At 30.0% G+C, this 26,829-nt stretch overlaps 1 protein-coding gene across 1 annotated transcript in view; it reads left to right on the forward strand.

Moving 5' to 3' along the window:
• Window positions 1-248: 248 nt before the first annotated feature.
• The window catches only part of LOC142333875 (diuretic hormone receptor-like), a 635,861-nt gene continuing 609,280 nt past the window's right edge, over window positions 249-26,829 (forward strand). The window contains exon 1 of the mRNA XM_075381453.1: window positions 249-339. The gene's annotated coding sequence lies outside the window, so the exon portion shown is untranslated. The remainder of the gene's footprint in view (window positions 340-26,829) is intronic.

Below are 26,829 nucleotides of genomic sequence, written 5' to 3' on the forward strand. Positions count from 1 at the left end.
AGTAAATTAAATAAATTCAAATAATAAAATTAAACAAAAAGAAATTAAATTAAAATGAATTAAATTTAATCTATTTAGATTAAATTACCCCGGTGGAAAATTGGTAGCGTATGAAAAGACATGCCTAATTGGGATTCGAACCCGAAAACACCAAATTAAATGCGCTACCTAGCTACTCAGCCATATAGATCGTCAATAATTAATTCATTTATTTTATTAAACTATTATAATTTATTGTTTTTTTTTTCAGGATATCTTTGGTGGAACCGTCTGATTTTATCAAAATGGTAACTTTCATACATTACCATTTCTAGCCGTCATCTCCAGTCATAAAAATAGGTAATTTTTTTACTACTATGTATTACTAACAGTATATTATATAGATATAATTATTTTCTTATACAATAAATAATAAAGAAATCAAAATTTAAAAAAATATTTAATGGTCCTTTAATTATTATTAGACACAAATTTCTCTGAAGCTTAAAAAAGTGTTTAATCAATCTGACATTTTGTTCACTTTTCTACTTTAATATATTCGTACTTGTCCCAATCTTTAAATCAGCTTATTTATTACTGTTGCAAAAAATTCTTTGTCGGAACCAATTTAGCATATTTCTTTTGACGACGTCATTGCATTAAATTGCTTATCACATACCGCTTTCTTTAGGCAGACCAAACAAGTTGAAATCCAATGGTGAAAATTCAAGGTTGGATAAGGGGTGAGATAGTGGTTCCTGATGTACTCTGTTGATGACTTCTTGCAGGTATTAAGTAATTTAAGACCGAAAACATTTAAGTAAACGTTTTAATTAAATATTGGGATAATTAAAATCAGTTGACCTAGCCATTCAATATGTAATAATGTTGCAAATGCACTTGGCAGCCTCTTTACTGAGGGCGTTCGAGTCCATCAGATGGCTGGATCAGAACTTTCTGATGACGTATTGAGGACCGTCTAGGATTGTGAGCTGGGCGCCCGATTCAGAGGGTGTATGCGTGAGGTGCATACCCGGACCCCGACTAGATGATAGAGAAGGGAAAGGTAGCCCTCTTGGGGAGAGTCACAATAGCAACCAGGAGGAATGTCGTGATATCTCAATGATCCAAGAAGGACCCCGTCGGAAGATCACCTTTAAGCTGCACAAAACGGGGTCTACTCTTCAGCCACGTTTAGGACCGAAGAAACGTCTTCTAGGCGGTTACCGATTGCACTCAAGTGTTTAAAGTAGATTTCCAACTTCTACATTTTTATTTTATTAATATTTAGGACATAAATAATAATATATTTTAATAGAAAAAATATTTCTCGTGATGTAATTTAATTTTTTTAATTCAGATTAAAATTCAGCTTGAAATTTTATTTAACATGAGATAATACAAAAAATTAGGCAGATTTCCTTTCTTGTTTTCATAATTTATAATTCCAAAATAATTTACAAGATGGCGGATTGCCAATAATGTATCTATACAACCTTATAAAATAATTTTGTAAATAAGATTTGCCAAAAAAAAGCAGGATAAAAAATTATTGGGTTATATAAATTTCGAAGAAACATAATAAAAACCATTACATCGTAAAAATAAACTCCATATTTAGTGTTAAATTGTGCGTACCATAAAATCGGCTGATATATGCTCAAGTTTAGGTATATATATTAGAGTGGTCCAAATAGGGCAACATTTTTGTCGAAAAACGTGCACCCCCTGATTTAAAAGTACTCTAAAAAACAACATTTTTGACGAGATGATGAACCCTTTCCGTTCGAAAAAAGTCATCCCCCACTCCAATTTAATTTTAAAGGGGATTTAACATGGGTTTTAGGTTACTTTCAAGTCGTTACGATATAGCGCTTGCATGTTTCATTACAAAACTTCAAAAATAACGTATATAAGGGTTTTTGGGGTCGGAGAACACGAATTTGAAGTAAAAAACTCATTTTGGCTAGCTACGCTAGCTCTTTTTGATGAAGACATCTCAACCGAATTAAAACTGAAAATGGTTGAAAAACTAGCAATTTCGGGTGAAACTTACGAAAATTTATTATCTGCGACAGATGGTGATTGCGATTATGATAATGAAATTTTTTTTTTTTTTTTTCTTTTTTTTTTCCTGTTTAGCCTCCGGTAACTACCGTCTAGATAATACTTCAGAGGATGAATGAGGATGATATGTAGGAGTGTAAATGAAGTGTAGTCTTGTACATTCTCAGTTCGACCAATCCTGAGATGTGTGGTTAATTGAAACCCAACCACCAAAGAACACCGGTATCCACGATCTAGCATTCAAATCCATGTAAAAATAACTGGCTTTACTAGGACTTGAACGCTGGAACTCTCGGCTTCCAAATCAGCTGATTTGGGAAGACGCGTTCACCACTAGACCAACCCGGTGGGTTATGATAACGAACCTGCTCACACGAAACGCTACGAAACTAAAAATGTTAACGAATTGTTAAACAAAGAAATCGACTTTTTTGTCAACACGGAGTCCTTGAATTTTTTTAAACGATTCGAACTTGCGACTAGCTTTCTAGAAATTGATCCACGTGGAGCGAAAACGAAGATTATTTGGCTGCTTTGAATCGTGTTAAAAAATCTAAAGGTCGTCAATGACTGCTCAGAAAGAACGGTTTAGTTGGTGAAAGAAATTAGATGTAAATTCACTAGAGATGAAAGTCAATTGCAATATATACTACAAATTGTAAATGATCATCGCAAAAAACATCCAAATGTATATAATTACATTACATATGTAATGTAATATAATAATAGAAATAGAAATCATAAAATTTTAACATTATTTGAATAATTATATATATGAATACAAAATTTTTTAAATAAAATGAGAATTGATCTTTTTGAATATATCCTTCAGATTTTTTTAATTGACAACGACTTCAACAGTTTTAATGTGTCAAAACAATTTAATCACTTCAAAATCGTGTTCTCCGACCCCAAAAACCCTAATTAACGTTGTTTGTAATGTGTAACATTGATTTTTCTACATAAAAAAGGTAGTTGTTAATTAATTGGCAGCGATTTTGACAGTTTTAACTTGTCAAAATAAGTTTTTAACTTAAAATTCGTGTTCTCTGACCCCAAAAACCCTTATATACCTTATTTTGGAAGTTTTGTGATGAAACATGCAAGCGCTATATCGTAACGACTTGAAAAATAACCTAAAACCCATGTTAAATCCCCTTTAAAATTAAAGTGGAGTCGGGGATGAGTTTTTTCGAATGGAAAGGGTTCATCAACGTGTCAAAAATTTTGTTTTTGAGAGTACTTTTAAATCTGGGGGTGCACGTTTTTCGACAAAAATTTTGCCCTATTTGGACCACTCTAATATGTATATATATAATAGTATATATATATATTTTTTTTTCTTTATTTTACCTAATTTAGGAAAAGTTTTCAAGATAAAGCTTTTATTTATAAAGAAAGAATTTGAAATACTATAAAAATGAGTTTATGATGTCAAACTTATAAGATAGAGAAAGGTTGACCATAAAAAATACGTTATTCTGGTCCAGATACATTGTAAAAACATGTAAAATTCCCAAGAGTAAAGAAAGAATATGATTGGCTGTAATAAAATTCAATAAACCAATAAAACTTTTAGGAACATATATCTTACATTCTGTGAATTGAAGATTAGTTATGATGTACGACCAGGCGGCAGTAATGGATTTAAGCTTTAATATCTAGATTTATTTTTTCTAAATTGAGAATAAAGTACATGAAAAAATTATTATTATAAAAATATATATATATATATATATATATACCATAAATAAAAAATATGTAAAAAACAATTTTAAAATACCGCTCTACAATTACACGTACTAAAAGAAAAAAAATAATTTTAGGACGTTAACTCAGAATGGATTTGACAACAAGTTGTGATGCTGATTTGTAATATTATATGAAAGTTAAAGAGGAGAGCAGAAGAAGTGTTAGGAGAAGACCAATTTGGTTTCAGGAAAAGTATAGGGACAAGAGAAGCAATTTTAGGCCTCAGATTAATAGTAGAAGGAAGAATAAAGAAAAACAAACCAACATACTTGGCGTTTATAGACCTAGAAAAGGCATTCGATAACGTAGACTGGAATAAAATGTTCATTATTTTAAAAAAGTTAAGGTTCAAATACAGAGATAGAAGAACAATTGCTAACATGTACAGGAACCAAACAGCAACAGTAATAATTGAAGAACATAAGAAAGAAGTCGTAATAAGAAAGGGAGTTCGACAAGGATGTTCCCTATCTCCGTTACTTTTTAATCTTTACATGGATCTAGCAGTTAATGATGTTAAAGAACAATTTAGATTTGGAGTAACAGTACAAGGGGAAAAGATAAAGATGCTACGATTTGCTGATGATATAATAATTCTAGCCGAGAGTAAAAAGGATTTAGAAGAAACAATGAACGGCAAGGATGAAGTCCTACGCAAGAACTATCGCATGAAAATAAACAAGAACAAAACAAAAGTAATGAAATGCAGTAGAAATAACAAAGATGGACCACTGAATGTGAAAATAGGAGGAGAAAAGATTATGGAGGTAGAAGAATTTTGATATTTAGGAAGTAGAATTACTAAAGATGGACGAAGCAGGAGCGATATAAAATACCGAATAGCACAAGAGAAACGAGCCTTCAGTAAGAAATATAATTTGTTTACATCAAAAATTAATTTATATGTCAGGAAAAGATTTTTGAAAGTGTATGTTTGGAGCGTCGTTTTATATGGAAGTGAAACTTGGACGATCGGAGTATCTGAGAAGAAAAGATTAGAAGCTTTTGAAATGCGGTGCTATAGGAGAATGTTAAAAATCAGATAGGTGGATAAAGTGACAAATGAAGAGGTATTGCGACAAATAAGTGAAGAATGAAGCATTTGGAAAAATATAGTTAACAGAAGAGACAGACTTATAGGCCACAAACTAAGGCATCCTGGAATAGTCGCTTTAATATTGGAAGGACAGGTAGAAGGAAAAAATTGTGTAGGCAGGCCACGTTTGGAATATGTAAAACAAATTGTTAGGGATGTAGGATGTAGAGGGTATACTGAAATGAAAGGACTAGCACTAGATAGGGAATCTTGGAGAGCTGCATCAAACCAGTCAAATGACTGAAGACAAAAAAAAAAATGAAAGTTATAGCTTCAAATTAAAAATTTGATGTTTTTGTTAATTTTTTCATATGCGTGGTGATAGGCCTAAAGAATGATCCATGAGGAATGGTCTATAGCAGGGGTCGGCAACCTTTTGAGTCAGAAGAGTAAAAAATTACAATTTACAAAATTTCCAAGTTTTTAAAGAGCCACAAAATTTTTTCGAAAATAGGTTTATTAAATAACAATTTATAGGAACTTACACTTATAATTATTATTTTAACGCTAATTTTTAAATAATAAAAGCTATAAAATAGATAAATAATAAAATAGGTAATTTATTAAATATATATTTTAATAATAACACTTTCACGGTAATTCCCAATAGTAGTACTTTGTTTCTTTTTTGACAATTCTTATCGACTTCAAAAAAGTAGTTAGGTATCCAATTTGAAAAAAATGTATAATATGTATTTTTAAAATATAATACTTATTATGTTACCTATCTTTACTTCGGTTTTTTTTATTATTATTATATATATGTACATACATAACTTTGAGAAGATAATTCGCTTCTAACTCTTTTACTTGAAACAACAAACTAAACGTCACAGCCAAAGCACTGGTGAAGACGCCAAATTGTCTTGTGTCGAAAGCGAATTAAAACCTACATAGAAACATCCGACGACGGCGTCATTCGAGAGCTTCTGACGGACTGACGACAGTAACGACGCGTGTCACGGGGGAGGGGTGCGGTGAAAAGAGAGTACAAGTGGCAAAGAGATAGAATCGGTGCCTAATCATCGTTAATCGATTCAGAACGATTTTTAAATGTTTTTTTTTTTTTAAATAAATAATATTTGCGTATGGAACTAAAGTGCCGCAGCTTCACATCCAAAGAGCCGCATGTGGCTCGCGAGCCGCAGGTTCCCGACCACTGGTCTATAGTGGCTGGTTTTCTTCGCGCCCCATGCGGTGTGTAGGTCTACAGAGAGAGTTTAATCGAGGTACTCGATCGTGGTAGGATCCCGGATGTCTAGGGTTCCGACTTAAGCAATTGGATTGGTTGGAGGTAGGCGCAATGGCATCGTTGCACAGTTATATTGGTATTGTTTGTGATTCGCTTTAGGGTTTCCACTGGTGGGGACGACCGCGCCGCCGTGGTATATTAACCCGTGCGACCGGGGGCGGTCGTGATCGAGAGTTGGTAATGCCACGCAAGACATCATGATGGGACTGTGTGGTGGTGCGGGGTTTGTTTCCGACACCTGTGCGGACCGGAATGAGGTTGCGTTGCCCTTGTTAGGTGACCTAAATTGGTCGAATTAATTGAGTGTAGATCTGAATTTCTATATTACGTAAAATCTAATTTTAATTGGTATGAGTGCAGCACTGATTTAACTTTAAACTCGTTCGTTTTCTGAGTCATTCACAGTCACGAACGGTGTTGTCAAATCATTACTAGGCGCGGGGTTCGTGCTTCCCCAGTTTCGGTCTGTTAGTTTGAGGGAATCATGTTAGGTTGGATGTGAAAATGTCCGTTTGAGACCTACGTGAAGGCGAAATTTTATTTTTATTTTATTGATGGAAATGTCTGTCGAGACATTTACATCGGCGGCATCCCGATCGAGGCCTGGGTGATGACTGTGAGGTGTAATCAATTAGAGGGTCTAAAGATGATCTCCGGTAAAGCCCCTCAGGGCTAGGAACGGTAACGTCACACAGCGGGTGTCTTACCCGTTTGGGGTTGGGATGATGGGTCTAAAGAATGGGAAGCAAAGATTTTTACTTTGACATGAGTTCCCCTCTAGGGAGCAATTTATTATCGTGACTCACTTGATACCTAAATCAAATTTTCTGATTAGCAATTTTAATGAGAAACCACAATATTAAAAAAAAACAAGATGGCCGTTATATAGGTTTAGGCATACTTTTTGCAATATTTCAGTTGTTTGTCGTCGGATTTTTACGAGTAAGATGTCTTTTTATTCACAAAAAAATGCTTTATAATTTTTATAATATAACACAATTTGATAAATCCTATAATTCCTAAGATATTATAAACTGAAAAATTGAAACGAACGCCATTTTGAAATTTATTAACGAAGAGTATTGTTTTTTTTTCCTATTAAAAAATGTTAGTTTAAAATATAGTACAAAATTTTATTGCGTTATCTCCAACTGTTATTGAAAAATAATTTTTTTCTTAAAAAACAAAATGGCCAAAATGGACAGACAGAAAAATATGCGTTTTTGGATCTATGCTTACTGGACATTTTTTCTTCAGTATGTTAAGTAGAATCACTTCCTCGAGTTTGTTCTCACCTTTAAATAATTGTCTTTAAATTGTCACCTTTAAATTATCTTTAAATACATCGTAAGAATAATATTATAAAACCAATTTTCATTTATTTATTTTTTTTGAAAAATGATTGTAATAAAATTTAATGGAATGGAATGGAATGCAAAGTTGGCAGGAGTCTATTACTCCCTACTTTATCGCAGAACCTGGACAGAGTCCCTTGCTGCTGGATCTTTCTAATCGGGCTTGTTTTTAAAAGGGTTATTTTTTAATCTCGGATCTAATTTTTCAAGTTTTGTCTATTATTATTTTAGTGAATTTAAGACGGATTTAATTGCATTCCAATCCGTTGTTAAACCAGCGTTATCGAACCCATTTCATGGGCCGACCGCGGAAGGCTAGGCTTATAAAGCCTGTCCTCCCGACGTAATTCCCCTTCAGACCGTCCACTGAAGTCCTTTCGGTGCTACCTCTTTAATAGGCTAGCAGGAATACGCCACAACGGGGCACTAGCTATAGGGAGGGAGCAATGTGTCCCCTTTTCCGGAGGAGTCGCAATTGCTGGGTTATTTTATCTTACTGTAAGTTTAACTTACAGATGGTGATACCTATTCGCGATCGCGGTTTTGGGGCGGCGATTTTCTGGAAAGAAGTAAACAGCAATTATTCTCTCCACGTAATTATTAACCTTCAGACACGCGTGTGTCTGAGAAGGGGTTGGGGGGACCGCGTGGCCGCAGTGAAGAAACCATTTGTTTTTGTGGTGGCTGTTGGCATCTGCAACAAAAGAAGCAGAACACACACACGAGATAAAAAAAAAAAAAAAAAAAAAAAAAAAAAAATATAATTTTTACTTTCCTTTCGACTGGCAGGATGAGACGGCACGACGCGTCGTTCCACATCCACGTTTCTCCCGTTTCTGAAACAAGAGAAATAGAACAAAACACACGCGAGAAAAAAAAAAAAAAAAAAAAAAAAAAAAAAAAAATTTTAGACCGCGTTTTTGTTTTGTGCGCGACTTACCGTATTTGAAGTCTTCAAACTATATAACTCGCGAAAAAACTATTCACTCGCGACCCCGGAAACGCGTCTGACGCACTATTCCGTTTATGGCTCATGCGATATGGAGGCCCCTAAGCCTGGTTTGTCGATTTTCGGCTACCGCACCGCACCATCACGGTGGTTCGTCCAGTACGGCGTGAGGCCGCTTCCTTACAACTGTCGGAGTTGGGTCCTCTCTGCAGATGTCCCGAAGATGACTGTGTTCGGACACAGCCGCTCTCCCGAACAGTCTGCGCGCCTGCGCCACCCCCACCTCGGACACGGATTGAAATCTCGCATCAGATCGGAGAGTGGCATTCCTGACGAACCACGGAGCTCCAAAGATCGTCCGCAACGCGATGTTTTGGACGGCCTCGATCTTCTTTTGAAGCGAGGAGCTCAACATTGCCCCCCATGCCGGGTAAGCATATGTTAGAATCGGCAGTACGTACAGCCGAAAAATGAGAAGCTTAGTTGCCAGTGGGTATGGGCTGGCACTGTTCAGCACTGGGTATAGTGAGGCTCTGGCGGCCTTAGCCCTCCGGGTCGCATAATTTACATGTTCGCCGAAGGTAAGCCGCCTGTCCAACACCACCCCCAGGTACTTAACTGTTTTCTCAAAAGGGATTTTCTCCCCTGAGATTTCCAGCTCTCTGGTCGGTTTTCGTGTCTTGCATGTGAACATCACGGCCACCGATTTTTCACCGTTTAAAATTTAATAAACCAATGAACTGTATATATATTAAACGTATTTTTCATCCCGTTGATGGATTGTTAAATCACCCGTAAACTCGACTACCTGTTACGATCTAAATATGACCTGATTTGTAATTTTGTTTTATACTTTTTTATAGATGAAATAAACGTATGAAACATTTTTTTTTTTATATAAGTAATATATATACATATATATAAATTGATGGTATATGAGTTCAAAAATGTTTTTCATGCTTTATAATTATTTACGTAAAAATTGAAATACATAAATTCAAGATGTACACATGAAAGCGGTTTGACAACTTTATACGTTTACCTTATTTATGAACGAAAAAAGGAAAAAAATTATTAAAATAAACATAAGGTGAGAATAATTCTAATCATTATTTTTTTTTTTTTTTTGTCTTCAGTCATTTGACTGGTTTGATGCAGCTCTCCAAGATTCCATATCTAGTGCTACTCGTTTCATTTCAGTATACCCTCTACATCCTACATCCCTAACAATTTGTTTTACATATTTCAAACGTGGCCTGCCTACACAATTTTTTCCTTCTACCTGTCCTTCCAATATTAAAGCGATTATTCCAGGATGCCTTAGTATGTGACCTATAAGTCTGTCTCTTCTTTTAACTATATTTTTCCAAATGCTTCTTTCTTCATCTATTTGCCGCAATACCTGTTTATTTGTCACTTGATCCACCAGTCTGATTTTTAACATTCTCCTATAGCACCGCATTTCAAAAGCTTCTAATTTTTTCTTCTCAGATACTCCGATCGTCCAAGTTTCACTTCCATATAAAGCGACACTCCAAACATACACTTTCAAAAATCTTTTCCTTACATTTAAATTAATTTTTGATGTAAACAAATTATATTTCTTACTGAAGGCTCGTTTAGCTTGTGCTATTCGGCATTTTATATCGCTCCTGCTTCGTCCATCTTTAGTAATTCTACTTCCCAAATAACAAAATTGTTTTACCTCGATAATCTTTTCCCCTCCTATTTTCACATTCAGTGGTCCATCTTTGTTATTTCTACTACATTTCATTACTTTTGTTTTGTTCTTGTTTATTTTCATGCGATAGTTCTTGCGTATGACTTCATCTATGCCGTTCATTGTTTCTTCTAAATCCTTTTTACTCTCGGCTAGAATTACTATATCATCAGAAAATCGTAGCATCTTTATCTTTTCACCTTGTACTGTTACTCCGAATCTGAATTATTCCTTAGTATCATCAACCGCCAGTTCCATGTAAAGCTAATCATTATAAGAATATCATTAAAAGCACGGGTCACTCACTTTGCCGTTTTGGATTGAAGTATCATATACAATTGTTATTTAAATGATGTGTCACATAATGGGTGTTGTATGAAATATTTAACTTCACCCCAAGTATTTACATCAAAAAATGTAAAAAATTCAAATATTAAATTAAAATTAATTAACCCGTAAATTCGAGTAAATATTTTACAATTTGAAAAAGATGTAAAGTTAAAAACAGGTTGCAATTATTTTAATTTATTTTTTATTATAAATGCTCATAGAGAAATAAAATTTTAATCTTTCAAACAATAATTTTCCTATTATAAAATATAAATATGTGCTTGTTAGAAAGAAGAAAAATGATTTGGAATAATCTAATTTGATTCATGGAATAAAATAGTAAAAAAAAAAAAACAAAAAAAACTGGTATATATAATTCTATTGTGAACTTAATTACATCTATATTAGGGAGAGATTTTAAAAGAAAGAATCAGTTTTCAAAGTAATCCTTTATCAATATTATATATATATATAAAACACTAATGCACGCACTAATTCACACACGTAACATTTTATATCCTATCATAATCCCACTCAAGCAATTTAACCTAATTTTTTTTATATTCTATAAAGAAAAAAAATTACCTTTAACCCTTCAGAATTGAATCGGTATACCTTTTAAATCCTTCATATAGAGACATCTAATACCAACTTAAAAAAATTAATTTACCTTATTCTTTCTCTTTTCTTTTTTTTTTTTGAAAATATCGCTTTATTACAAAAATGAAATATATGATGGCTGTTCCTTATTTTGTAATATTAATATATCATTTTACGTATATATATATATATATATATATATATATATATATATATATATTATTTTATATTCGCTTAGCTTACATTTAATTTAATCCTAGTATGTACTATATAAATTAGATATTTAATTTTTTTTACTGCAATTATTTTGTACCATACACAAATAATAAATCTTTATTTTCATGAATTAATTTTATATATATATATATATATATATATATATATAAGAGAGCGAGTGAGATAGAGGGTTGGTGGGAGGGAGAGAGAGTATGAACATGGGGTGTTATAATGCTTATCATTTTTATACCACGTTAAACAAAGATGGAAAAAGTTTTCTTTAAATTGATAAATTTATTGCATATAAAAAATACTTTATCAGCAAATTTTAAAAAAGCATATTTTATATTTTCTAAAACATGAAATATTATTCTTAACATTGTAATTTACTCATAATACGTGATAGATATTCAATATTCAATTTCTTTCTGCATAAAATTTATTACATTATGTAACAATTTAAATTGTAATCTTACTAGTATATAAAGAGACGTCTTTTTGTTTATTCACTATAACCATAAAAACTACGAAACTAATCATTAAGAAATCTTAACTCTAGCTTTCTTGTGACCCCCAGTAAAGTTTACTACAGTTCAAATCTCATCAATCTCACGAATATATAAATCGCATAAATAAATAACCTAGAATTTCTTTTACTAAATTTAATGTCATTGTCAATATCGATTGTTATTATCTATTTCAATATCGACTTCTTCAAGAAGTTTTTATATGATTTACTAACTTTTAATATCATTGTCTATAAAATATCAATTTGTTTTATGAACGTAATATCCGTAAAAATAAATCAGTTTGATCATAAAGTTAAAGCGGATGATAACAATTTACATATTTGTAACAAAGTTTTGATGTTTTCAAGAATATTGAATTTTTTTAAGGATATCGATTTTTTCAAAAATTTACTAAATTTAATGTCATTGTCTATCTAGTGTGACGTGCAAGAATTCTTTCTTACAAGAGTCAAGAAGGGTGCACACGAAATAATCCAACATTTGATTTTTCAAAGCATAGTATTACCACCAAAGTATAGAGTTATCATAAAAGAATGGTGCAGTTTTGAACATGGTTTAAATTAAAACAGAATTACTTACAGTTTATGTTTTTTATTTTTCAAATTTGTCGTGTCAAACATTTTGTTACATAATTAATAAATTTCAATATGTGTGCCCTTGTCGCTCGAAAAATGTCCAAACGATACTCAACTTCTCTCCAAACATTAGTAAACATTTCTTCGTTAATGATTGTCATTGCTTCATTAATCCTGTTTTTTTAAGCTGTTTAGGTCGCGAATTTTTTGTGTATAAACAACGCTTTTGATGTACCCCCAAAAAAATCGCAAGTTGTTAGGTCTGGACTCCTTGGAAGCCAAAATACGGGTCCTTGCCGGCCTATCCATCGATCTCCAAATTTTTCGTTCAAAGAGTCCGTGAACGATGCATTGAAGTGCGGGGGAGCACCATCTCGTTGGAAATGAAGTCGATGAATGTTATCGAGTTCATCCGGCTGAGAAAGCAATAATCGGTTAACATGTCAAGATACACGACTCCATAAATCGTTTTGTCAGCAAAGAAGAAAGGCCCTATTACACGATTTTTCATCACACCACAACAAACATTAACTTTAAGCGAATCGCGTTGTTTCTCGATAATTGCGTATGGGTTTTCAGAGCTCTATATTCGTGAATCGTGTCTGTTAACGCATCCATTAACATGGAATGTAGCTTTGTCTGTAAAAATTATATCGTCTAAAAATGATTAGTTTTCACTTATTCTGTCCGACAATTCAACAGCGAAATTGTAACGTTTTATACCATCATCGGGTTTTAATTCCTGCAATATCTGGATTTTATAAGCGTGTAATTTCAGGTTTTTATGTAAAACTTTGAGAACTGTTGATTTTGGAATATTTTTTGTTTAATTTTACAGGTAGAATCCGAAAAAGTATGGTCATGATTTTAGAAACACTCTGTATATATTTATTTATATTTTATCCCGTTTACTTAGTTGATATTTTTAATCTAAATACATGTAATTTAATATTATTATTTAATTGTTCTAAGAGTAAATTTTAGGTTAATATTTCTTTTTTAAATACGCTTTGTTTGTATAATTTTACTACAGTTTAATAGTTAGAGTATTATCTATATATATAAAAATCAATGTTTGTTGTCTGTCTGATCCAACTTAACTCGAGATCTACCGGACAGATTTGTCTAAAATTTTGCACACCTACACTTTGAAGCCCTGCGGTGAACATAGGCTAATTTTTTTGGACCTCCGACATAACGAAATTTAAAACAATTTATTTCTTCCTTAAAGTATATTTAATTTTCAAAATGACTTTGATTTTCAAGAAAAATTTAATTTTTAGCTAACATTTTTTTTTTGAATCGATTAATTTTGAAAAGGGCTTAACGTACAAGTATTAACGTAGGTTTTAACGTACAGTTATTCCTAAGTTTCAATCGATTTAGCGGACATGCATATGTAATTATTACGATTCATTCATTTACAATTTTTTACAGCTGTTTTAAAACATAAATAAATAGCCGCTTTTGTTTATCACGTGTGTGTTACTAATTTAAAGTGTGTAAAGTATTTTACTGCAATCTTTTAAATTCTGTGATTTTTTTTCAAAACATCATACCGTGCCTAAAAGACATTCTTCAATCAGGAGAAATACAAAAAAAGCAGGTATGATGAAAACTGTTCGTGCGGCAGAGACTGAAGACGAAAGACAGTCAAGATTGGAAAGCGACCGAATACACACAGCCCGATCCCGTTCGTCTGAAACAAATGAGCGACGGGAAATGCGATATACCACCGTTACTGTATGTGTGACTGACTGCACCTGCCTCTGGTTACTTGACTAATAAATATAAAATAAAAAGATTGACCACCACGGGAAACTCAAGTAACCATATAGCGCGAGCGAAGCTGCGACTGGGAGCTAGTTTATGATATAAAAAAATAACCGAAATTCTCGTATTTTTGTATCTTCCCCATACATGGGGAAATATTGTATTAAAATTATTTTAATCTTTAATATTGTATTAAAATTATGATAAAATAAAACATTATCGTAATTTATTTTTAATTTGTAAAATATTTTTACTAATATAATTTTTTTTTTAATTATCTGGGTATAAACATAAAACTTTTTATATGAATTTTCTATCTAAGTAAAAAAAAATAAAATACTTTGTGTTATAAAATTATTTCATTCTATTTTTATTATATATTCTTTGTGATTTTTAACTAGAAGAAACTCCATTATTTCAAATAAGAATCTAATTTCTTTTTCTATAGTAAGTTAATTTAAAATTCAATCCATGTGCGGAAGTGATACCTGATTTAAAAAAATTTGTTCTTCAAATCATCATCTTGTAAAAATATTCTTATTACTTATAGAATACAAAATGATAGCATATATATATATACAGGGCTTTTCATAATGTTCTTAGGAGTTACAAAAATTCAGTACAAAAAAAGTATTTCACTTACCTAAATGAAAGTAGTACGAGGTGATGCAGGGACTCAAACAATTTTTGTTAAAATCTATAAATGTTCAATATGTGCTCCTCTGGTGACACGGCACACATCAACACGAAAGTCTAGCTCTTGCCAAACTCGTTCTAAAACGTTTCTAGTTTTATTAAATATATGTTATTTGCTATAATATTACGTCGTTTATTTTAAACAAAATGACATTTTATTTTTTTTAAATCGGTTAACAAATATACGTGTTATGGCAGAAAATTGATGTTGTAATTTTGTGTCTGTTTTTGTCTTCTACCTTTTTTATTATTGCTTTTTTATTCGTTGTTAATTCTAGTATTGTAAATTAGTATAGTAAGGTAAGGGTTTCTTCAAATCGTTGTACTGTCTTGGTAACAGCTGTTTTACTTATTGGTTCTCTGTTCTGTAAATTTATTCACTCTCCATAAAAGAGGATGATACATGGATTTGTTTGTTCGTTTCTGTACGTACTTACATTTTTATTTTAGCTGCTATTAGCGCAGAACGGACCGATTGTAGTGCGCCGAGCGGCTGCGCACGGCATCTTTCCGACACCTCCCGCTAGAAGAAGTTCGTTATCAATTAATTTACAGATTATTTAATTTAATTTCTAACCATAATTTATATATATATATATATATATATATATATATATATATATATAAATTTATTTATTTAATTTTATTAATAAAAGAAAGGAATTATTAATTAATATTTAAAGAGGAAAAAATGATTCTTTATTTAGCTGGAGGGAGACTTTGGCGCTAATCTGTCCGGTCCGTCACGTGATCCGTTCTGGGCCAATAGTAGCAACTGGACTGGTAACTAACACAAGCTCACACGAACACGCCAAGATTCGAATACCGATATTTTGTTATTTTATTTTGAATAATACTTTCTACCTAATATTTTGCACAAGAAATATATAAAAACAAACATAAATTAAATGAAACAAATTAAAAGTAGTAAAATTCTTTTTATTTAATATTGAAATATATATTCTCTGTTTATAAAAATATTAATATATTAAAAACGTGATTTGTTGAAATAAATAAAAATAAAGAGTAGACCTTACACAAAAGTATCAAGTTTAAACGCACTTAGTACTGTGATTCACTGCATAAGCGCGTATAAAAAATTCACAAATAATATCCTCAAATTTTGGTTATGTTGTCTGTTATAGATATTAAATTGCATATAACTACAGAACGATTCATCTGATTTTCATCAATTTATCACATGTAAAACTTTAGATACATTATAACAGCATATATAAATTTCAATAAAATTGATCAAATAGTTTTGAAGATTTACGAGCCAAAAACTTTTAAAACAAATGAGCGTAATTGAAGAACGATTCAACCAATCTTGATAAAATTCGTATATGCATAACATCAGATACACTATTAAAGCATATCTAAATTTGAATAAAATTGATTCAGTAATTTTGGAGATTTTCAAGCCACGAAATGTTGAAATATTACATAAATTAAGCATAACTAAAGAACGACTCAACCAATCATCATGAAATTCACACACGTACAACTTCAGTTAGATTATTGTAGCATATCTAAATTTGAATGAAATTGATCAAGTAGTTTTGAAGACTTTCGAGCCACAAAATTTTAAATCAAATGAGCATAATTGAAGAACGACTCAATCAATGTTCATAAAATTCTTACATGCACAACATCAGATACAGTACTACAGTATATCTAAATTTGAGAGAAATTAATTTAGTAATTTTGGAGATTTTTAAGCCACAAAATTTTCAAATTATTAGATCAATTATGCATAACTAAAGAACGACTCAACCAATCATCATGAAAATCTAATACGCACAAGTTCAGTTAGATTACTGTAGCATATATAAATTTCATTAAAATTGATCAAGTAGCTTTGAAGATTTTCGAGCCACAACATTTTCAAATTATTAGATCAATTATGCATAACTAAAGAACGACTCAACCAATAATCATGAAAATCTAATACGCAAGAGTTCAGTTAGATTACTGTAGCATATCTAAATTTCATTAAAATTGATCAAGTAGTTTTGAAGACTTTCGAGCCACAAAATTTTCAAAATTTTAGAACAAATGAGCTTAATTCAAGAACGATTCAACATATATTCATAAAATTTTTACATGCACAACTTCGGTTGGATTACTGTAGCATATCTAAATTTCATTAAAATATCAAGTAGTTTTGAAGATTTTCGAGCCACAAAATTTTAAATCAAATGAGCATAATTGAAGAACGACTCAATAAATGTTCATAAAATTCTTACATGCACAACTTCAGATACACTACTACAGTATATCTAAATTTGAGAGAAATTAATTTAGTAATTTTGGAGATTTTTAAGCCACAAAATTTTCAAATTATTAGATCAATTATGCATAACTAAAGAACGACTCAACCAATCATCATGAAAATCTAATACGCACAAGTTCAGTTAGATTACTGTAGCATATCTAAATTTCATTAAAATTGATCAAGTAGTTTTGAAGATTTTCGAGCCACAACATTTTCAAATTATTAGATCAATTATGCATAACTAAAGAACGAGTCAACCAATCATCATAAAATTCTCACACGCACAAGTTCAGTTAGATTACTGTAGCGTATCTAAATTTCATTAAAATTGATCAAGTAGTTTTGAAGACTTTCGAGCCACAAAATTTTCAAAATTTACGAACAAATGAGCTTAATTCAAGAACGATTCAACATATATTCATAAAATTATTACATGCACAACTTCGGTTAGATTACTGTAGCATATCTAAATTTCATTAAAATTGATCAAGTAGTTTTGAAGATTTTCGAGCCACAAAATTTTAAAGCAAATGAGCATAATTGAAGAACGACTCAATCAATGTTCATAAAATTCTTACATGCACAACTTCAGATACACTACTACAATATATCTAAATTTGAGAGAAATTAATTTAGTAATTTTGGAGATTTTCAAGCAACAAAATTTTCAAATTATTAGATCAATTATGCATAACTAAAGAACGACTCAACCAATCATCATGAAAATCTAATACGCACAAGTTCAGTTAGATTACTGTAGCATATCTAAATTTCATTAAAATTGATCAAGTAGTTTTGACGATTTTCGAGCCACAACATTTTCAAATTATTAGATCAATTATGCATAACTAAAGAACGACTCAACCAATAATCATGAAAATCTAATACGCACAAGTTCAGTTAGATTATTGTAGCATATCTAAATTTCATTAAAATTGATCAAGTAGTTTTGAAGATTTTCGAGCCACAAAATTTTAAAGCAAATGAGCATAATTGAAGAACGACTCAATCAATGTTCATAAAATTCTTACTTGCACAACTTCAGATACACTACTACAGTATATCTAAATTTGAGAGAAATTAATTTAGTAATTTTGGAGATTTTTAAGCCACAAAATGTTCAAATTATTAGATCAATTATGCATAACTAAAGAACGACTCAACCAATCATCATGAAAATCTAATACGCAAGAGTTCAGTTAGATTATTGTAGCATATCTAAATTTCATTAAAATTGATCAAGTAGTTTTGAAGATTTTCGAGCCACAAAATTTTAAAGCAAATGAGCATAATTGAAGAACGACTCAATCAATGTTCATAAAATTCTTACATGCACAACTTCAGATACACTACTACAGTATATCTAAATTTGAGAGAAATTAATTTAGTAATTTTGGAGATTTTTAAGCCACAAAATTTTCAAATTATTAGATCAATTATGCATAACTAAAGAACGACTCAACCAATCATCATGAAAATCTAATACGCAAGAGTTCAGTTAGATTATTGTAGCATATCTAAATTTCATTAAAATTGATCAAGTAGTTTTGAAGATTTTCGAGCCACAAAATTTTAAAGCAAATGAGCATAATTGAAGAACGACTCAATCAATGTTCATAAAATTCTTACATGCACAACTTCAGATACACTACTACAGTATATCTAAATTTGAGAGAAATTAATTTAGTAATTTTGGAGATTTTTAAGCCACAAAATTTTCAAATTATTAGATCAATTATGCATAACTAAAGAACGACTCAACCAATCATCATGAAATTCACACACGTACAACTTCAGTTAGATTATTGTAGCATATCTAAATTTCATTAATATTGATCAAGTAGTTTTGAAGATTTTCGAGCCACAACATTTTCAAATTATTACATAAATTAAGCATAACTAAAGAACGACTCAACCAATCATCATGAAATTCACACACGTACAACTTCAGTTAGATTATTGTAGCATATCTAAATTTCAATAAAATTGATCAAGTAGTTTTGAAGAGTTTCGAGCCACACAATTTTAGAACAAATGAGCTTAATTCAAGAACGATTCAACATATATTCATAAAATTTTTACATGCACAACTTCGGTTAGATTACTGTAGCATATCTAAATTTCATTAAAATTGATCAAGTAATTTTGAAGATTTTCGAGCCACAAGATTTTAAAGCAAATGAGCATAATTGAAGAACGACTCAATCAATGTTCATAAAATTCTTACATGCACAACTTCAGATACACTACTACAATATATCTAAATTTGAGAGAAATTAATTTAGTAATTTTGGAGATTTTCGAGCCACAAAATTTTCAAATTATTAGATCAATTATGCATAACTAAAGAACGATTCAACCAATCATCATGAAAATCTAATACGCACAAGTTCAGTTAGATTACTGTAGCATATCTAAATTTCATTAAAATTGATCAAGTAGTTTTGACGATTTTCGAGCCACAACATTTTCAAATTATTAGATCAATTATGCATAACTAAAGAACGACTCAACCAATCATCATGAAAATCTAATACGCACAAGTTCAGTTAGATTACTGTAGCATATCTAAATTTCATTAAAATTGATCAAGTAGTTTTGACGATTTTCGAGCCACAACATTTTCAAATTATTAGATCAATTATGCATAACTAAAGAACGACTCAACCAATCATCATGAAAATCTAATACGCACAAGTTCAGTTAGATTACTGTAGCATATCTAAATTTCATTAAAATTGATCAAGTAGTTTTGAAGATTTTCGAGCCACAAAATTTTAAAGCAAATGAGCATAATTGAAGAACGACTCAATCAATGTTCATAAAATTCTTACATGCACAACTTCAGATACACTACTACAGTATATCTAAATTTGAGAGAAATTAATTTAGTAATTTTGGAGATTTTCAAGCCACAAAATTTTCAAATTATTAGATCAATTATGCATAACTGAAGAACGATTCAACCAATCATCATGAAAATCTAATACGCAAAAGTTCAGTTAGATTACTGTAGCATATCTAAATTTCATTAAAATTGATCAAGTAGTTTTGAAGATTTTCGAGCCACAAAATTTTCAAATTATTAGATCAATTAAGCATAACTAAAGAACGACTCAACCAATCATCATGATAATCTAATACGCACAAGTTCAGTTAGATTACTGTAGCATATCTAAATTTCATTAAAATTGATCAAGTAGTTTTGAAGATTTTCGAGCTACAAATTTTTTTTTTATTTTAGAACAAATGAGCTTAATTCAAGAACGACTCAACATATATTCATAAAATTCTTACATGCACAACTTCGGTTAGATTATTGTAACATATCTAAATTTCAATGAGATTGATCAAATAGTTTTGGAGATTTTCCAGCCACAAAATTTTATACATGAATAATATTTTATTAATCCTCATTACCCCTCATCATCACCGTACTATCGAAAATAATAATATAATATCTTTCTTCATAAATTTTGCAAAAAAATTTAATTACTTTTTTTTTAATAAATATAGATAATTTTCTTTGTGTAATTTATAACAATTTCTACTGATTTTATTTACATAAATTAAAATAAAACTTTTTTAAATACCACAAAAAAGAGAAAGATTTAATGTGGTATAAAATTCAATGTTTTGCATCAGGTGGTTTGTAGGATAAAACTTTTTAAATTCAAGCAATCTTTTCATAGTGACGTATACTGTTCTTTTAAAAATTACGTCATTAAATATTTAAAAGGAAAAATACTCTGCAATGTACTTTAAAACAGATTTTAAACTTTTTCCAGTTTATTTAAAGTGTTCTACATCAACAATTTTTGATGTGATTTTTTTTTAAAATTAATATTGCCAACTCATAGATGAGCCAAAGTTTAAAAAACATAAAAGTAAAATATATACAAACAGAAAGGTAAATTTTGTTGTAATATGATTTACAATTTTCCCTGGACAGTTGTATTTCATTACTGCCAAATAGTTATTTAATTAATATGTTTCGAAAATGGTGTGCTGGTTATACTTTTTTTTGATTTTACTTGTAAAATTAAACAAAAAAATATCCTTAGGAAGAATGACGATTTCAATTTCGTTCTCTCACTGTCCGTCATTTTGTTATTTTTGTATAAAAATTTATACAGAGTGATTCAGGAGTACTTCAGGCGTACTTCAGGAGTGATTCAGGCAATACTTTGACAACTCATTCTAGAAGCTAAAAATAAGAAAAAAGTTCATATAAACATAGGTCCGAAAACGCTTCGTAGGCGAGTTATACAGGGTGAATGATTTCGCCCGAGTTTCAGTTCCTCCGGGTAAATTGAGGCTTCCTGAAATTCTGGGAAGGTCAATTAAGTGGAAAATTCAATTGTTTCTTATGGTTTTTAAGCTGGGAAATCGAAAAAAATAGGTCCCAGAACTGTATCTCTCTTAGTTTCTAAGATATCCCATGTAAAACGCCAAAAATAGTATCAAAAAACACATTTTTTTACGTTTGACGTACAATAACGTTGTTAAATTGGCAATAAATCATACATTTTTTAAACATAAATTGTAGAGAATTTAATTATAAGAAGATTGATTTAAATAATGTCAACAGAAAACAAATAAAATTTTAAACATGTCGACTTTTATTAACAACAAAACCGACGAAAACTTAGAAGAAAATGTTACAAAAAAAGATAACAGATGTGTCTAGTAGGTACAATAATTTTAGACCTACGGAAAACAAGATGGCAACACTGATTTTTTCTTCACAATTTGTTTAAATACTACTCATTGTTGTCAGTTAATTATGGTAATGTGTTAAATAACCTTTCACTGATCAATCGTGTTTGCAGTATTACGTCGAATTTTTATCGTAAAAATTTCAGAAAACTGTTAAGAAGTGTAATCTTAACAGAATTCTCTGCGTCACGCTTTTATTTAACTAAATATTTTCATTACTTTTAATTTTAAAATTTAATAATTATTACTTTTATTTATTAGATATTTGTATAATTTATTTTTTACTTTTCATGCATTTTTATATATGTTAATATATTATATTTTTTTAATTTGATTTAATTCTTATTTTTTACATTTTAGAGGGTTTTTCTAATTTGTTTCCTTTTTTTATTAATGTTAATATTAATATTAGTTAAATAAAACCTTTTTTAAAAAATAATTTTTTATATGTAATCAAACATATTTTTGTAATTTTTTTTGTATTTTTTTATATGAAATTTCTCACTATGTTCTTGAATATTTTATAAATATATGAAATCAGAACTTCATGTAATATTGTTAAAACTAAATTACAACTATAAATCATTATTTTCAATTTTATTTAAGTACGGAATAAAAAGGCGTGTGTTTGTGCGTGCGCGTGTATCCATACGTTATTGTGCGCGCGATGTTTTATTAGTAGTTTGTGTTTATAAATTTAAAAACAAAGGAATATCTTTATAGAGAAATAATATATGTTGTTATAAATTTCACTAAAAGAGTTAAACTGGGTTTTAGTTTTATCTGTTTAATATATTAAATTATCGATGTCCAATAAAATTGATAATAATAAAGTAGCATATAAGTTGTAAAGTTAAAACTAAAACAAGGATAATGTAATTTAAAACAAAGTAAACATTCAATGGTTTATGTTAATAAAATAAAACCAAATACAACTTTCATAACTCCAAATTTATATACACAAATAATATATAATAATACGTCAACCAAAGTTTACTTACTAATTTTATTATAAAGCGATGGAATTACTTAAAATTGTAATACATATCATATTAATTTAACTTAAAGCCACCAATATACATAATATTTCGAATCTTAAAGTCAATATTAACAATATTACTAATATTGTTTAATTTAATTTTATATGTTTATATATCACCGATATAAATATGACACTTCATAATTTTCCCTATGTTTGTTTAACGTTGTTATTCAAATTTCATGTTATGTTAAATGAATTGTTATTAAATACGCAATAAGTAATTGTTTGAAGTATATATATATATATATATATATATATATATATATATATATATATATATTCAATTTATGTGGTATGATATATTTATATGTTTTCATTTCAAATTAATACCCTTAGGCAAGTTCCTGACATAAATTATTTCATTGTTATTTTCTTATCATTTTTTTAATTTTATGTTGTTATTTTAAACTCTTTACATAGAACTAGCAGTTAATGATGTTAAAGAGCAATTTAGATTCGGAGTAACAATACACGGTGAAAAGATAAAGGTGCTACGATTTGCTGATGATATAGTAGTAATAGCTGAGAGTAAAAAGGATTTAGAAGAAACAAAAGTAAAACGAAAAGTGGATGAAGTCCTACGCAAGAAATACCGCGTGAAAAAAAAAACAAGAACGAAACGAAAGTAATGAAATGTAGTAGAAATAACAAAGATGGACCACTGAATGTGAAAATAGGAGGAGAAAAGATTATGGAGGTAGAAGAATTTTGTTATTTGGGAAGTAGAATTACTAAAGATGGACGAAGTAGAAGCGATATAAAATGCCAAATAGCACAGACAAAACGAACTATCAGTCAGAAATATAATTTGTTTACATCAAAAATTAATTTAAATGTCACAATTTTTGAAATTATATGTTTGGAGCGTCGCTTTATATGGAAGTGAAACTTGGACGATCGGAGTATCTGAGAAGAAAAGATTAGAAGCTTTTGAAATACGGTGCTATAGAAGAATGTTAAAAATCAGGTGGGTGGATAAAGTGGCAAATGACGAGGTGTTGCGGCAAATCGATGAAGAAAGAAGCATTCGGAAAACTATAGTTAAAAGAAGAGACAGACTTATAGGCCACATACTAAGGCATCCTTATACCCTCTAATATTAGAGGGTCAGGTAGAAGGAAAAAATTGTGTAGGCAGGTAACGTTTCGAATATGTAAAACAAATTGTTAGGAATGTTGGGTAGAGGGTATACCGAAATGAAACGACTGGGGCTAATTAGGGAATTTTAGAGAGCTATATTTAAAAACAAAAATGTTGATTTAGAAAATAAAGCCTCACCCAAAATATTTCCTCAATTCTGATTAGAGATATGAGCGAAAATTAATTCTCCTTGTGTTATAACATGGTAAGAAAAATTCTAGAAACCCAAAAATTGCAATAACGGTCGCGAAGCCCCCTAGTATGTATGTATGTATATATATATATATATATATATATATATATATACACACACACACACACACACACACACACACACACACACACACACACACACACACACACACACACACACACACACACACTCACTAGCTGCTCAGCCAGGCCTGACGATGGCTTCTAGGAATGGGATTATTAGGTGTAAATCGATTATTTCTTGTACAAAAATATTGTTTTTTAATGATGACAATTGATATAACGAAAGTTAAATTACAGATTTAACTCTGGAAATTGATACTAACGGATTGTCATTTTATGCTAGTGATGCCTACTTTTTTTATAGTTCATTATTTTATGAAAGAAGAGGAAAATTCATTTCTTTCTTCATAGATGAAGAAAGAAGCATTTGGAAAAATATAGTTAAAAGAAGATACTGACTTATAAGCCACATACTAAGGCATCCTGGAATAGTCGCTTTAATATTGGAGGAACAGGTAGAAGGAAAAAATTGTGTAGACAGCCAACGTTTGGAATATGTAAAACAAATTGTTAGGGATGTAGGGTGTAGGGGGTATACCGAAATGAAACGACTAACACTAGATAGGGAATCTTGGAGAGCTGCATCAAACCAGTCAAATAACTGAAAACAAAAAAAAAATTATGAAGAAAACCAATCACATAAATAAAATATATTTGATGAGGACACCACATGACTTCCTTGTACGCCTATTAAATTATATTTACACACTTTTAAAAGTACATAAAATTTTATTTCACTAATAAATTCTGAATTTTTTTGTAATATTTTTTTTTTATTCTTGTTATTGAATAATTATTTATTGTATTTTAAAATCAGAGGTTAATAATTATTAATAAATCAATATATTTAAATTAAAAAAGCTAAAAAAAAAAAAAAAGAAATGATGTCGAATTCATACCTACATGCCTTCCCCTTGTAAGACCAAATATATCATTAATTAAAATTTTATTTAGCTATAACTCTGTAACCAATAAAAATTAGTACCATTTATGAAATATATATCAATGAGGGCTTATTACTGCAGTTAAGAAAAAGTCCAAAACCCAAAATTTGTTGGATTTTGGGCTTTTTTTTAATAATATTGGTCCAATCGATTGAAATGAAAAATGAAGGTACAGAACTAGATGTTTCAACAGTCCTAAATCCAAAATTTCATCATCCTACTGCTAATCGTTTTTGGAGTTATGCGAGATACATACGTACACGTACGTACATACGTCATGACGAAACTAGTCAAAATGGATTCAGGGAAGGTCAAAATAGATATTTTCGTTGAAATCTGAAAACCGAAATTTTTTGCGATCATAATACTTCCTTTATTTCGTATAAGATAAAAATGTAAGAACACAAAAATTAAGGAAAAGGCAATAGAAAGATTTAAAAGGGTTCACAGGAAAAGACCTTAAGAAAAAGGTTTGTTCATTGTAGACCTAAACAGAAATATTTCTTACTTTTACTTTATAATCAAGGTAATATAAATAAAAAATGTATTTCAATTTTATACATTTTATTTCTTTTCGTTCTTTTCTTTTATTTCTTTCAGTCATTACTTCTTATTTATTGAGATTTTGTTTCCTATTGCTTTATATTCTTTTTTAACTTCATTTAAATATTATAATTTTATCTTTTTTTTCTTGTTCTTTCTCTTGAAACGTAATTTAACTTTGACAATTCAATTTAGTAAGGGATATTTTACCTTTAACAAAACTGTCAAAATTGTCATTTTAACGCTAAATAATAGAAATAATAATAATAATAATACATTTGCGGTTTGGGTTGTTTTGCAAAATCTGTTTAAGTTTCATAGAACTCTAAATGGATTGTACACACACACACACATATATATATATTAAGGGAAAATTGATCAAAAATAAGTTAATATTTTATTGTGAATTGTAATGCAATCTTTTCACAAATAATAATTTCTCTCATGGATATAAATGTTGTTCAACCAGTAAAAGTTTATTAAATAATATGAAATTTTAGAAGATATACTTGTATGATTTTATACAGAATGTCCCACGAAATTTTCAGAATATGTTCTACTGGTAAAAATAACAAAGAAAGTTCATGTAAATATAAGTCTGAAAACGCTTTGTTTTCGTATTACGGCTAGCGAAAAATTTCGCCCAGATTTTAGCTCTTCTAATAAAATAAAAGCAGTACTGTAAATTTTGGTATCCAAATTAAGTAGTAAAGTTGGTGATTTCTTACGTAATTTAAGCTTGGAAATAGAATAAAACTGGTCTCACGACTGTTAATTTAGTAGTTTTTAAGATATCCGACGTAAAAAAATATTCGGTGACAAAAAATAGTATTTTTAGGTTTGTTAAATGACTAATAAATGTGGAAGATTTAGTAACAAAACTTATAGAGAATTTAATTCTGAGAAATGTAATGTAAATCACAACCAATTAAAAGTACATAAACATTTTTAAAAATTGCTGTTTTATTAAAGCAAAACAAAGAGAAAATCGTATTAT

This window comes from Lycorma delicatula, chromosome 13, assembly GCF_047948215.1.
Source record: "Lycorma delicatula isolate Av1 chromosome 13, ASM4794821v1, whole genome shotgun sequence".
Lineage (NCBI taxonomy): Eukaryota > Metazoa > Arthropoda > Insecta > Hemiptera > Fulgoridae > Lycorma > Lycorma delicatula.